Below are 14,706 nucleotides of genomic sequence, written 5' to 3'. Positions count from 1 at the left end.
AAAAATAGCAGCATAGTTCTAGTTTGTAACTAAAGTTTACATACAAATAATTGTCCTATGAAGCAAAGGTTATAGCACAAATGTTGCTGTTATATCTAACTTTGCATCCAAAGTTTATAATGTTATCACCCAGCCAATTCAATCACTGGTGAAAAAAGTTGAGGATTTTTGGCACCTCATGTGCATCAAATTTGGTGTACAATTTTAGGTACACCCCAGGATTCTTCACTACCCTTCCCTGATCATATATCCAACTTGGTGCTTCAAGGAAATCTTCCACAGTCAACCTCTTTTATTCATTGTCCCACATTTGGATTGGCATGATTGAAAAGTGCACTATATTCAGTATAGGTAACCGTCCCTTCAAATAACATTCACTAAACATAATATTCAAATGCGTCCCATGTTTAAATAACAAATGCACTTTCAATAGTGTGCTCCCTTACTTACATATATGCATGTCCAATATTGTGGATAATTAATGCATATGGCTAAATTAATGCAAAAGTCCATTCAAACGTCTGTTCCTCCCCTTTTGCTGGCCCATTCTCAATGGGTGAACATCTAAGACATAATCAGAAAACGAAAGGTGAAGCAGCGTAATGTATTAACATTTATTATGAACAGTTCAAAACAGATTTAAAAAATATACATGTATTAAAAGTTAGAATCCATTAGAATCACAGGATTGTTTGAAATAGTATAAAGTCTCTTGTTCCTTCTGTGTAGTTACTGACTTGGCACTTTCTTCCTGGTTGCATCTAAACCTCGATTTCATCCAGCCAACTGTGCATGCACAGTCCTCAGCCACACCCTAAGTATTTTGTCTTTTGTGACCACAGAGGGATAGTACACACTGTGTAGCAGCCATTGTTTTGTGTATATCTATCTATCTATATATATTGTAACAAAGGGAGGCATTTTTCTGACAAGAGGCAGAGAAAGTATACAAACAGAAAAAAACATTGGCACAGTTATGCACCTAGGTTGAGATAAAACCAGGTAAAAACGTATGTGTAGTTTAAAGTTTGTTAACTTACATGATTTCCTCTCAGCAAACAGACAGGGTGTGTCTGTTTGTGCAAACAGAGCCAGTGATGGGTGTTTTCTTTTAAAGAGAATGTGGGTGTGTCACCTGCCCATCAAGCTAAGGCTGGGGGAGGAGCAACATGTATAAAAGCTTGATTGTGTATTTTGTTCAGGGAGACCAACGCTGGGGTAGCTGGCTGGTCTTGAGAGAGAGCTGGTCTATGTATAGCAAGCGTTTAGGGTCTCCATAATTGCTGTGAAAGTATACGGTGTCAAAACATTTATCATCCTGACAATAAAGCTACCTAAAAAGGAAGAAGTTGTTCGCGTGTGCTTCTGCAGTAGCGGGCTATTGCCACAATATATATATATATATATATATATATATATATATATATATATATATATATATATATTTTGTGAGAACGTCACTGGATTAGTGCTGAATGACGGAAGGATATGCCCCAGGATTTCTGCCTTGTGTACATTAAAACACCCATGAGATGTTTTTGTTTGTGGGAAAATCTTCCCAATGTGTGTGTCCCATCTGCTTGAAAATATGATAAGGGTTCCTGGGGTTATGAATGGAGAGAGAGGGTAAGCTCCCTTTATCAGGCCCATTCTGGGTCTTCTGGGCTTCCACCCTAAGTGTAGGCTCATTTGCACTGCACCTGTAAAAGGGTTTTTAAATAGCAGTCAGGCTGGACATACAGTCTCTCACAGCCTAGGGACGAAGGCTGCACAGTGAGTAAATAATGCTGAAACTGTTTTATTTTAGATTTGTTAGTCAGGAGTGACACTTTTGTAGAGAGTACCGGACAGGCAAGGTGTTATTTTGAAGTGTTCTTTTATTTCTCTGCTTAATAAAACTGGTTGAGGCCATGGTTGCACCAAACCATGGGTCTTGTGTGACTTATCTGCAGCTGAACATTACCATCTACCCCAGGTGCCGTCTAACACCATCTGCTACCATTACTTGCTTACAACTTGGTGGAGAAAAAGCTTGCAAGAAAAGATCTACACATATTAAGAGCAGCAGTAGCTTTGAGAAACCTGCATGAATAAGGTCTGTGTTCCAGTGACAGACACAGTGGAAAAAGACTTGAATTTGACTTGTTACGTGGATAACAGTAACTAAAACCCGGGTTGTTTGTGCACAGCAGCAATAGTAAGCAGAGAATCACGTGGATGTGGGTGACAAATCCAGCTATGAAGTAATGTTTAAACAGTGCTTGTTGTATCAGTGCAAAGTGGATAATTTTGAATTGGAATAACACAAGAAGGTAAATGTATTTGCAAAACCATTGAGAAGGAGAAATTTTTCTTTTTCTGCTCTCAGAGAAATCAAGTGTTTTAAAAGATGGAAATTATTTTTGTGGTTTGAACAGTGTTAACTGCTGTGAAGCAGATCTGTTCAGTAAGACTTGAAAGAAAACCCAAAAGTATTTTGCTCAAGCCTAGAAAGTCTGTGAATTTGCAACACACAAGTTGAGTGTGGCCTGGACCTGTGCAAAGTTAAAGAGCAAGGCAGCTCTGTATCAAATTCTAAGGTGAAGAGAAAAGAATTTAAATGGCTAGATACCCATTTATTTTGGATTTGGGAAAAAGACTGTTACAGTGCCCTAGCATGGATGATATGGTCAAGGCATTGCTACAAGCTACTTCAGCTGAGCAGACAGCCATCAAGCAGCAGCAGTAGGATATTGAGGCATCCTGGAGGCAACACCATCAACTCCATGAAGCCCTCTGTAAAATTGTGAGCTATATTCATGAGGAAGCACTCTATGGGGTATATTTACTAAACAACGGGTTTGAAAAAGTGGACATGTTGCCAATAGCAACCAATCAGATTGTAGCTATTATTTGTTTACTACAGACTACAAAATGACAGCTAGAATCTGATTGGTTGCTATTGGCAACATCTCCACTTTTTCTTGCCATTTAGTAAATATACCCCCAATGTTTCTTTCAGTAAGTAAGGAAAGTCTCAGGAACAAGTCATAGAAATGCTCAGACGAGAAACAGAAGTTACTGAAACATGATTTGAAGTTACACGAGGAGACTGTTTAAGATACCAGCAGCATATAGAGCACATGAGACAAATAAACGAGCTACAAGATAGTTTAAATACAGCGTGAAAAAGTTCAGGTAACCTCAGAAACATTGGCTCAACATAAAGAGAAACTGGATCGTGACCTACAGCAACTTCAAGCGAAGATACAGGAACTTGAAGCAAATTTATTGTCATTGCAATAATCTAACTCTGAACTGTAAAAGAAAAAGCAGAAAAACTGAAGAATGAAAAGATAAATTTGCAGAAGGAACTTGATGCCAAAGTCTCAGATATACAAGATTTAAAAGATTCTCATGCCCAGGCTGAAACAAAGATATCAGCCATGATAAGCAAACAAAAGTTTATTGATGAAAAAGAAAATGAAGTTAAATCTCAACAGGAGCAAATTCTGTCATAGTTGTCCAAAGTTCAAAAATATCTTAAGAACGAGTCTCAATCTATTTAAGACAGTGTGAAGCAGTTTAAAGATATTCAAGTCTCAAGACTTCAGGAAGCTAGTAATGTTCTCCAACAGGTGGCACAGACGTGAATACAACCTGCCTCTGAGGCAGTTGAAGTAGCTGAAAAGTCATCTGCACCAGGAAAATGAGTCCTTGTCCTCCAGCCCCTATTTCTGCAACGACGATCACCAATGGATTCTGGCAAGACTGTTCCAGGGGAAAATGGTGCTGGGCGGTGGAATGAACTGTAATGTACAGACTGTAGGCTCGGAACCTGGAGATTGGCCAGTTATGCAAAGAAGGTTCCTACCTTATAAGAGATGTGAGTACCTGTTTTGGATGTGGTGGCTTAGGCCATATTGCTGCTAATTGTTCACGTCCTTTTGAGTCTAAGCTTACGTACATCGCAGAGTGTTTTCATTTGCCCAGCTAGCCTGTACTACAGACCAACAGGCTGAGTCAGACAAACTAATGTGTGAAATTACTGTAGAAGGTGAAAGAGTAAAGACTCTGCTAGACTCTGGCAGTATGCCTACTCTTGTAAAAGCAGAGTTGGTGAGGACAGTGTACGTTCTATTGAAATTGAAAATGTTGTTAAAGCTGCTAACTGTATACCTGGGGGTATATTTACTAAACTATGGGTTGAAAAAGTAGAGTTGTTGCCTATAGCAAACAATCAGATTCTAGGGGGTAAATGTATAAAGCTCTGATTTCTGCAAGTCGACAGAAATCAGCGACTTTGCAGGGGAAATTTAAAGTGGCGATGGCTTGTAAAGGCAAGTTTGCCTTTACAAGGAAAAGGAAAAGACATTTTGGAATGGTTGATAGTTCCTAAACCATATCGAAGATCGGTGTTAGACCGGGCTGATGGCTTCAAAGCTGCCAAGCATCTAGGGGTAGTAAAAACCTCAGATAGAATTTTAGAGCTGTCTTTCTGGCCAGGGGTTTAAAAATATTTCTCTGATTATTGTGCATTCTGCCATGAGTGCCAGTGCCATGTTTCCGGGTCTCATTTTAAAAGTTTGCTGGTGCAACTACCCTTTGTGAAGGCATACCCACCAATGAGAAGAAAGCCAGAATGGACCTACCATGAGAGGCTTATGAAACCATGGAAAGAGAGTGTAGCTCTGGCACCTACCCCAGTAACTGCTATTCCTTTGGGTCTGAAAGGAACCATAGCCAATACCCTCGCACCCAGTCCATAGCTTGAGTTGTTGGTGAGAAATGAGGTGTGTTTAGGAATTACAAGTGTTCCACACACAGGTTGGATTTGTGACAAAGTCACTGGATTAGTGCTGAATGGCACAGGGATATGATTCTGGAGTTCATTACAATACCAGGGAGATTGTTTTTGTGCATGTGAAAAGCTTCCAAAAGTGTGTTTTCCATCTGTAGGAAAATATGATAATGGTCCCTGGTTGTCACGGTTTGGTAAACTAGATTTTTAGGAGTCTAACAAATGGATGGTTTTCACCAAGGGCCACCGCAAGGTGGTTTGGGCTTAGCTGCGTCCGTCCGCAGGTCGCGGGCCTTACCAGGAGTGTCAGGCGAGATGCTATAGGGGAGATAGTAGAATAAGATGCTGTATGGAGGCAGGAACACAAGGCCAGAGGCCAATGGAATAATGGAATCAGATGGAGCGTTAGCTCTTAAGCCAGTGGCACAGTAGAGACAGGTAGAGCGTAAGCTCTTTAGCCAGTGGCACAGTAGAGACAGCTGAAGTGTGAGTTCTTTAGCCAGCGGCACAATGGAGATAGATGAAGTGTGAGTTCTTTAGCCAGCGGCACAATAGAGACAAATGCAGCATGAACAGTTCAGTCAGCAGTATAGCGGAGACAGGTGCAGCTTGAGTAGTTTGGCCAGCGGCACAATGGAGACAAGTGCAGCGTGAACGGTTCAGCCAGCCGTATAGTGGAGACAGGTGCAGCTTGAGTAGTTTGGCCAGCGGCACAACGGAGACAGATAGGCACTGAAGATCCAAGGTAAAACACATAGGACACAAGACGGTAAGTCTAATCAGGCAGGTAACTTGATCAACAGGCACTGAGGAGAAGGGGGAAGTGCCTTTTGAAGTTTGGAGCCAGTCTGATAGCCAATAGAGAACTTGTAAAGGACATCAAGGATATGGTCCGCGCATGCGCAGCACCAAAGTCAGGACGCCAGCAGCTGCAGCATAAATCAGGGAGGAATAGGTGAGCATGTCAGGTCTTCGGTTATGGAAGCCGAATGACCGTCGTGTGACACTGGTGTTATGAATGGAGAGAGAGGGTGGGCTCTGCTCATCTGGCCCATTCTGGGTCTTCTGTACCTCCAGCCAAAGTGTAGGCTCATTTGCACTGTGTCAGAATTACTCTGTGGAATTGATGATACCTGCCAGCAGTTGCCGCTACTGAGTACTGAGGCGCAGAGTCTAACACGCCCCTGGTTTTCACCAGGAACCCCTGCAAGGAGGTATGGACTTTGCTGCAAGGGATGCGCAGGTCGCGTCCCTCAGTATCAGTCAGCTGGCGAGGTAACAATTGAGGCAGCGGTGACAGCCAACCAGGATGCAGGATGGAAGAGCAGTCAACAAGCCGGGTCACAACCAGAGGAACGGATATAGCCAAATCAGAAGCAGGAGAATGGTCAGGAAGCCGGGTCAATACCAAATATCAGTCTAAGCCAGAATCAGGAACCGAAGGAGAAGTCAGGAACAAGCCGGGTCAGAATTCAAGTAACAGCAACACAGGAACAAATGCTGGAGCAAGGCTGAAGACCAAATACTCTGGCAATAGACATGTGTCAGAGGCTGATTTATATACCCTAAGGTGCCTCTTGATAGGTTTAGGGAGATTTTGGCGGTAACACATGCTGGCTGCAGACAGGTGAGCAGAGATAGCGTCCCACTGCTAGGCAACAGGACGTGGTTGCTGAGAAGATAGAGGCGTCCGTTTCCTGCACCAAGTGTCAGTGCGGAAATGGCGCCTGACACACTGTACCTGTGTAGGGGTATTTAAACAGATTCAGGCTGGACATCCAGTCTCTCACTGCCTGGAGACAGAGACTGCACAGTCTTTGTGAGTGCGAGCCTGTGATTAAACCATGCTAAAAGTGCTTATGTTTTATTTTAAATTTGTTACTCAGGAGTGACACACACATGTTAAGTGAGTGCCGGAGAGGCAGGGTTTTCTTTTATTTCTCTGCTTAATAAAACTGGCTGATGCCAGTTGCTCCAAATCATGTGTCTTGTGTGACTTATCTGCTGCTAAACATTACTGTCTACCCCAGGAGACAGCATTTGTTCCACTTACTTGCTATTAAAGTAATTCTATTGTTTTCCAATAAGCATTGTCTAAGAAATTTGTGTTTCCAAAGCACAAAATAATTTATTTAGCTGATGCAAAATTTAGCAGTTCAATACATAATTATAATACAGTACAGCCGATACCAAATATATACATACATACCACCACGCCCTTCGCTGCGCTCTGCTGGTACCAGCTTACAGTACTTCACTTCAGAATACTGTGGTCAGAGTATGACTGAAGCCAGTGCCAGCAAAGCTATATTATATACACTCAGTGTTACAGAGAAAACAATGCAAATGATGTGGCTTGCTTCTATAGGTCCAGGCTTCAGGAGGGTCTAGTGTAACAGGTCATACATAGGCTAGTTCAAACAACCTCCTCCAAGTGTGAGGGTCAACATTCCAGATGATTTTCCCGCCCAGAAACCAGTTTAGGCTAGTCTATTCACAATACACAGTCAGTAACAGTTTAAACATTTATTCCCTAACATCGCTAACTAGAGTATGCAATGTGTGATCTCTTCGGCGAATGAACGGCACAACTGCTAATGAATAGGGGATTAAAATGATACTAAACATGTTTCCTGTAACGTGAACCTTAAATATCAGTAAAGTGTACATATAACCTTAAAATATATATATAACTATAAATTAAATACCATCTGCTCATAAATCACTGGGGAATGGAACCATTATAATATGAAATATATAAATAACTAAATGTTAGAGTGCGAGTGTGTGCGTGTGTATTTTACTAAGAGATCGCGCCATGCCACGTGTTACGTGGCATACTGATCGCAATCGCACGGTAAAACAATATTAACCAATATACTTTCATTTATCCAATTATACGACTTCGACAGTTCCATCCTTTGATAGTATAATAAACTATCACCTTAAAGATTTTATATGCAGGATCTCAGTACCACGTTTCATTGTTCTGTAATGTAAGTCCCCCTTGGTGTATGACCACGCTCTCTGTAGATATAAACAGGTTACCATAAGAGAGAGTCTTAATCCTCAAAACAATTTTTTTCTTTTACTATAGACCGTATACCTCTGGAGTTTGGAGATAACCTTTGTATGCCCTTCAAGGGTACAACAAAACATGTAATACATTATTTGGAATGGTACAGAGTACAATAGAACATGTATCAGTAATATTGAATATTCTACTACAGTTCTTCATGTCTAACAGGTTCATCTGTCCAACGCATGTCTTTAAGCTCAGACAACATTTAAACACTTCATGTTCACCAATAACATCAACAACCTGAGTTAAAATATACATTCCAATAATATCAACATTTCCTTGCTTCAACACTTGTGGGGCGGACCTGTTAGGCTGCTAGTGGTCAAATGACTTCCTAATAAATTTTAATGTTTTATTAGCCCGCAGGCTATAATTAGCGCATGCGCCCAGCTGCAGCACTTGCTGGGGTGCAGCGCTTAACACATTCAGGGTCTGGCCGTTGCCTTGGCAACGGTCGGGCCCGAGTAACTGGAAGTGACGCCCTGGTCGTCATGGCGACGGCCGGGGATATCAGTACAGGAAGGAGGAGAGTCGCGGCGGTGCCCGTGGCCGCCGCGGCTCCTGACAGGGCTATTGTCTGTTCGTTCTTCCCAGTCTCCCAATACTCAAGTTTCCTCAGGAATGTTTAATTGAAACAGAACTAGTCCTACTCGATATAATCTCTGAGGCACGTGAGAGCACATCCAGCACTTAGTTTGGTCTAAAACCTTACCCACCCAAGAATGATAATCATTTTCAAGGATGCCTGCTCAAGTCCGAATATTACTGGACTGGCATCTCTGGATGTACCTCTTTTCAACTATGGGGTCAACGTACTTACTCCTCAGACAATAGTCCCTCGCACTTTCTCCAAGCTCCAAGGTTTCCAAATTGTCCTTTACCCCTGAATTGAATAGAGTAATTGGCTGGACTGATTGTGCTACCAACTTCTCCTTCATCCCCAACTTCTCAATATCACTACCTGAACCAGCCTCTGTCAGCTGTTTACCATCAAAAGAATTGACTGTCCTGAAAAGAGAATGAGATGAGAGAAACACAGAACAGGAAAAACTACCACTTCATGCTGGACAACTGTCTTAGTCTTTGGCTCAGGTGTTGCTAACTGCATTCGGGGCCTCCCAAAACAGATTCATGAGTGTAGTTGGAACCTTCTCTGGGTGTTGGCTCCTCTGCAGTGGGTGGAATGGGTACCAGTGTGTCTCTGCTACCCTTGAGGTCATGATGCTGGTAGCCCACACTTGGTACCTGTCTGTCAAATAACCTGAGCCTAGGAAATTACTGTTCCACAACTTACTCTCCCGGTCCAACGTCCTGACAGTTAGTGTAACTTTTCAGGAGACAGTGTTTTGAACGTTCTCGGTTGCTGTCTCACTGTTTACCTTTCCTCTCAAGGTCTAGACCAGTCTCTCCGTTACATACTCATCACAATAAAAGTCAAAAACATTTCAAAAGACAACAGGTTAGGAGACAGCCTAGGAGTGATCTTGATAGTGGGGAGGACTAGTGGCCAAAGCTACCAGCTACTTCAATCAAGTTTCAACCCTCATTCTATTCAATGTGTTCTAACTAGTACCGTTACTTTATGTTCACACTGGTTTGTGGCTAATCAAAAGTATGTGATTTGTTACCACTACTCATACATTATACATTTATTATCAATAACATGAATACCCCTTTCACCTATTATAACTCTAGGGCTATCACATTTAATAACAAAAGCTTTGAGTATGACACAGTAATACATTAAACACATTTCAATACACCTTTACACAGATATATTTCATCGGTACACCAGTGCATACTTGAGGATCCTGCAAGGTGGTAATTGGATGACATAGATTTGTTTCACCTGGAGAAATTTTTCAGGTAACACAATCATATATTAACTAATATGTGTATGCGTGCATGTGTGTATGTGTGTGTGCTCATTTTAAAACAATACAACGAAAAACAAAACAAAACATAGATTTGTCAGCTGTCACATAAAATCCTGCTGTCTATTTGACAGCTATGTTAACCCTGGTGTGAGAGCCATGTATAGTCGTGTGTGTAAGTGTGGATTTTACTAGCAGCTACTTCAGTTGGTAACTGTGTCACTGTATCAAGTCCTCTATGTAATGACCTACTCATGTGCTGCTATTGCTATAAAAAGATTTTTCAGTCACCTCAACATCGCCCCCTAGACTAGAAAAATGCTGAAGACCAATGTATATCAATCGATTTTCCCTCTGCCAACTCACATGCCATTTTCAGTACCCCACATTTAGCTACTTGACTAAGTGAGAAGGGCAAAGGGGTCTATCTCTATAACACTTTCTTCAAATATAATAGTATCCAGTACATGTCTGTCTAATAGTGAAAAAATATAAAACATGAAAATTTTACATTTTTCTAGGGTTTCACATTATGTTGTATCTTGTGGCACAAATCCTACTCCAATGTTCTACACAGAGATGCATATCTGTATGTCTAATTTCCAGCAATCCCTTGAGACCACCCTTTGTGCATATATTTAAAGGCACATTTTGTACAGGAGAGAAAAAAGGCAGATATGCAATCTATAAAACATGAATTGTATTTCCACAACAAAAAACCTTTCTGCTTAAAATTAGCAGCTTCTATACACATAAAACAACCCCTAGCTGCTTCTGTGACTTATGTAAATCTAGTGTGTATATCCCTGAGTCCATCTTATGTCACAAACGTCTTAGCCCCATGAATGAGACCGTGTCTACGTCTTTTTGTATCTCTATACAAGAGAAGAGAAAGATACTAACAGGGATGTAAAGAATGAAGAATAGGAGAGCAACAAATAATAAGAATACAAAGATTTGAATACAAGGGTTTGAAAACAAACAGAAATGCAGAAAGGGAAATTTTACAGCAAACATGACAGCTGGATTGGACACTATGGGGAAACGGCTGTATTTATTCCACTAATCCCCTTAGCTATTAGCTAAACTATGACCATTTCCTATACTTAACTAGGGAGTCCTACGTCAACCGTGCAATCCAGTGTTGTCCGTCATTAGCTCATATGGAACTCTGTATCATCATAACTATATACCTTTGTGACGGACTTCCTGACTTATAACATAGAAGGGAAAAATTAACCCTTTGTGACTCATACTTAATATCTCACAGGTGTTTCTATCTGAATTACATAAACAACATTTTAGAGCAAAGTATGTACATACTTCATTTTTGAATAATAACTCTCAGCCAAACAAATTATCATGAGCCACTGCAGCCTAAAACAAAGAGTCTTCCAATGATCCATTGTTAATTAGTCTTTCAAGAGTAATTTTTCCACTTCTCTATCCCACCCCCTTAATCACTAAGTCTATATTTATTTTGTCTACCCTTATCTGTGAGAAGAAAAGACAAGATAGTTATCTTTAAACAACAAATGAAACAAACATTTTCATTCCTTACCATCGGCCAGCGATCACTAAAGCAAACACAAGACAACATAAAATAAACAAGTACTAACAACAAAATATACTTTTAAATCGGTTTCTTTCTAAACCTGCACACTGATACTTACCACAGATTAATGATTGCCTTGCCTGATTGTAGGACTACAGGTATGACCTGATTTCTTGAGTTGGCTATAGTTCTCCCTCCAAGTATTTGTTGCTATGAGGTGTGCCGGCAACTGTTGGGAAACCTCTGAGACTTGTCTACGCTTTCTTTGTGGGTGTCTATGTGATTCCCCCTTAGTTGGCCCAAGTCTCTTTGCTTCCGCTCTTGTCATTGTACAGTCCCTTGCTTGGTGTCCTGTTTTATGACATCTAAAATACTTCCTCAACTCATGTTGTGTCTGTTCCTTAAACCAGATGTTATTATACTGTGGTCGTGTGTGCAGTCCCTCTAGTGCTGGTATACTTACCATCATTACCCACTTAGTGCCTCTTTCTGTTTATTTATACTTCTATCATGTCCTATAGCTAAATCCCTGAGAACATTTACAGTGATTCCTCTCCAGTTTGGAAATGAAGTTTGCACCCTGCTTTTCAAATTTTTCCTGAGGCCATCCATTAAGACTGAAACAGCAACCTCCCTGTAGTGTACATTATATTTAATGTCTGATACCCCAGTGTATTTGGCCATTGCTATGAGAGCTCTGTGAAAATAATCTGTTACATTTTCACTATCCTTTTGTTTGATAGTGAAAATGTTGCTCCAGTCCACTACCACGGGAAAGTATAAGGCCAACTGAGAAATTATGCGTTTGATATTTTCATAGTTATCACCCTCTGTTGAGGATCTATCCTCCTCCAACATACAATCCTTATTAAACTTTTGTATATCAGTATCGAGAGGAAGACAGGCCTTCAACACTACTCGCCAATCATTATTAGCTGGCTCGTACACATTACCAAAATATCTAATAAACTTCTGACACTTGGCCAAATCTTTTCTAGGATCAGGAAAATCAGACATAATTGAAAACATTTCAGACCTAGTCCATGGATCATGCTTTGCTACATGTTTTAAAGGAACTTCACCATCTCTGTCCGCCTTCCCAGTGGTAACTGCTATTGTGCGGACAGGATGCAAACCTACCAAATCACTACATTCTGAACTAGTTGCTGTAATTGCGGTTGCAGTATAATGGATGTCCCCCCTCTGTTAACCTTTACATTATTCTTACCACTTTCAGCCGCTGCCCATGCTGGTGGGACCGTTCCTTTTTCTAAAACATTACTTTTAACAAGACTTAATACAACATACAAGTTACTGGTTACAGTTTTTACATTTTTGATATCGGCTGTACTTATCGCCCCGACCAAATATGTCGGGGGCGCGCTTGCGCTCAGTTCTCCACGCTTTGCAATGCACACTACCGGTACGCTTTCTTCCGGTACGCATATACCCTGCCACGTGTTGTTACCTTCCTGTTGCCACAGTTTTTATCAGTCATCATGTTCAATTCTCTGTCACGATTTGAGTAGTTTTTTTTAATGATCCCTTGCCTCTGTCTATGATGATCTACCTCAAAAGTGACAGAGGATAGTGGAGGCAACACTCAGGCTGAATCTCAGTAGCAATACGACACTCGAGAGATGATAAAATTGAAGGATATATTGCTTGATGACACAACAGATATATATGCTGATGGTATAATGGCAATGGAAGATATATATATATAACATGAAAATCACACACGGCAATGGAATACAAACAGAGTGCAATTCACAATATATACTTCAGTTTGTTAGTAACTCTGAGCAACTGTTATGGGATGAATAGAGAATAGTCCAGACATGAAGATGGCAAATAAAGAATACGTGAATCCGGAGATGTGACACACGGCAGATGAAAGTGGATTAATGATGTTAATAACTGTCCAGAATAAATGGTAGTATAATCCACATAGCAGGTGGTCACAGGTATCACAATAATTCTTGGACAATATATATATCAATCCCAATATGATCATAAAGAGCAGAGAGCCCTTTAAACAGTCCGTTACTTAGAAGTAGTTAGAAAAGCAAAGAATGCCAGCCGCGTGCCGCCCCGTAAGGCTAATATCTTCCAGCAACAATCCAACACAAAGATATCTTAAAATATAGCAAAAGTTCACGGGAAGAAGTTCAATAGTAGTAAACTTAATAGCAAGCTCGCTATGGAACACAATCACAATAGGACAGCGAGCAGAATCACAGGAGAGTCTTTAATAGGAGCCAGCTTGTACATACAGCACAGGTGCATAGAATCAACTTGAATATGCAGCGATCAACTCACGGAAGATGTTTCCAATCTGTAAGCTTGACAGCGGTAAAGTTCAGCGGACAACAGAGGGCTACAAGTACCAGATGCATAGATGTAAAAGCAAATCAGCAGACATCCACGATAGTAGACTCGGCATTGTAGAACTACAGGTACCAGATGCGAAGATGTCATAAGCGGAAGTCCAGCTAGCAGGTAACAGCAGCAGCAGACTCTGTGCACAGCGTGGAACTACAGGTACCAAGTACAACGATGAATTAGGTAAGTCCAGCCGGCAGGTAACAGCAACAATAGACTCAGGAGGCCTAAACAGAGGAACAGGTAATGGTAACCAGGAGCCAGGCAATCTGAGTAACACGAAGAACAGGCAATGACCCAAAGGTCATGGGTAGTTTAAATAGTACTCAGGACCAATGAGAATCAGGGAGGAGATCCTGATCACGCAGCCAGCAGCACCTGTATGAAAGTAGTGTCTCTGAGTGGAAACAAGTCCAAAACAGTTCATAGGGAAAAAGTCACAATGCCGGCACCTATCTAAGGGACCGGCGCGTGACATTCTCGTTTTTGTTGATTTGATCAACCTCACTTTATCTCTAACATTATTCAGTACCTCTGAATTAAAACTACCTATGCTTGGGAAAGGTTTCACACACTCCCGGGTCATCTTGACCCATTTGTCACAGTATGCCGTTGTGTACGCACCATATTTATTATGCATAACATACTTTGCCAAACCAACCGGCCATTCGCTAGGCAGCACAAAATTGGCAATGTTTTCTTGGCCCTGGACGATTTCAACAGGTACGTCCCCTCAACTCCATGTTACTGAGTACCACGCGATTGTCAAAGTACTCACTGGAGAAGCAACCTAACACAACTGGGATCAGACAAGTACCAACTTCGCAATACCCTGCTTTTCCTAGTTTGAGTACTTTACAACTGTTAGCAACCGATACCCATCACAAATATCAGTGGTTGCAGCGTATTTCCTCCCACATCTCCCAAGTCACAATCACGGCTGCACAAAATCAACCATGCGGTCCGATCGCACCACCTACAGATACTAACTATCAGTAAGCTTTGCGATTACTATTGGGAATGCCGCGAA

The 14,706-nt window shown here is 41.2% G+C and overlaps 1 long non-coding RNA gene across 1 annotated transcript in view; it reads right to left on the bottom strand.

Annotated features, from left to right (window-relative positions):
• Positions 1-14,706, bottom strand: part of LOC142100094 (uncharacterized) — a 56,617-nt gene that overhangs the window by 2,502 nt on the left and 39,409 nt on the right. Inside the window, exon 3 of the long non-coding RNA XR_012678697.1 lies at positions 451-564. This is a non-coding gene — a long non-coding RNA (uncharacterized LOC142100094). The remainder of the gene's footprint in view (positions 1-450; positions 565-14,706) is intronic.

Source organism: Mixophyes fleayi, chromosome 8, assembly GCF_038048845.1.
Source record: "Mixophyes fleayi isolate aMixFle1 chromosome 8, aMixFle1.hap1, whole genome shotgun sequence".
Lineage (NCBI taxonomy): Eukaryota > Metazoa > Chordata > Amphibia > Anura > Limnodynastidae > Mixophyes > Mixophyes fleayi.
This window is presented reverse-complemented; position numbering and strand designations above follow the sequence as displayed.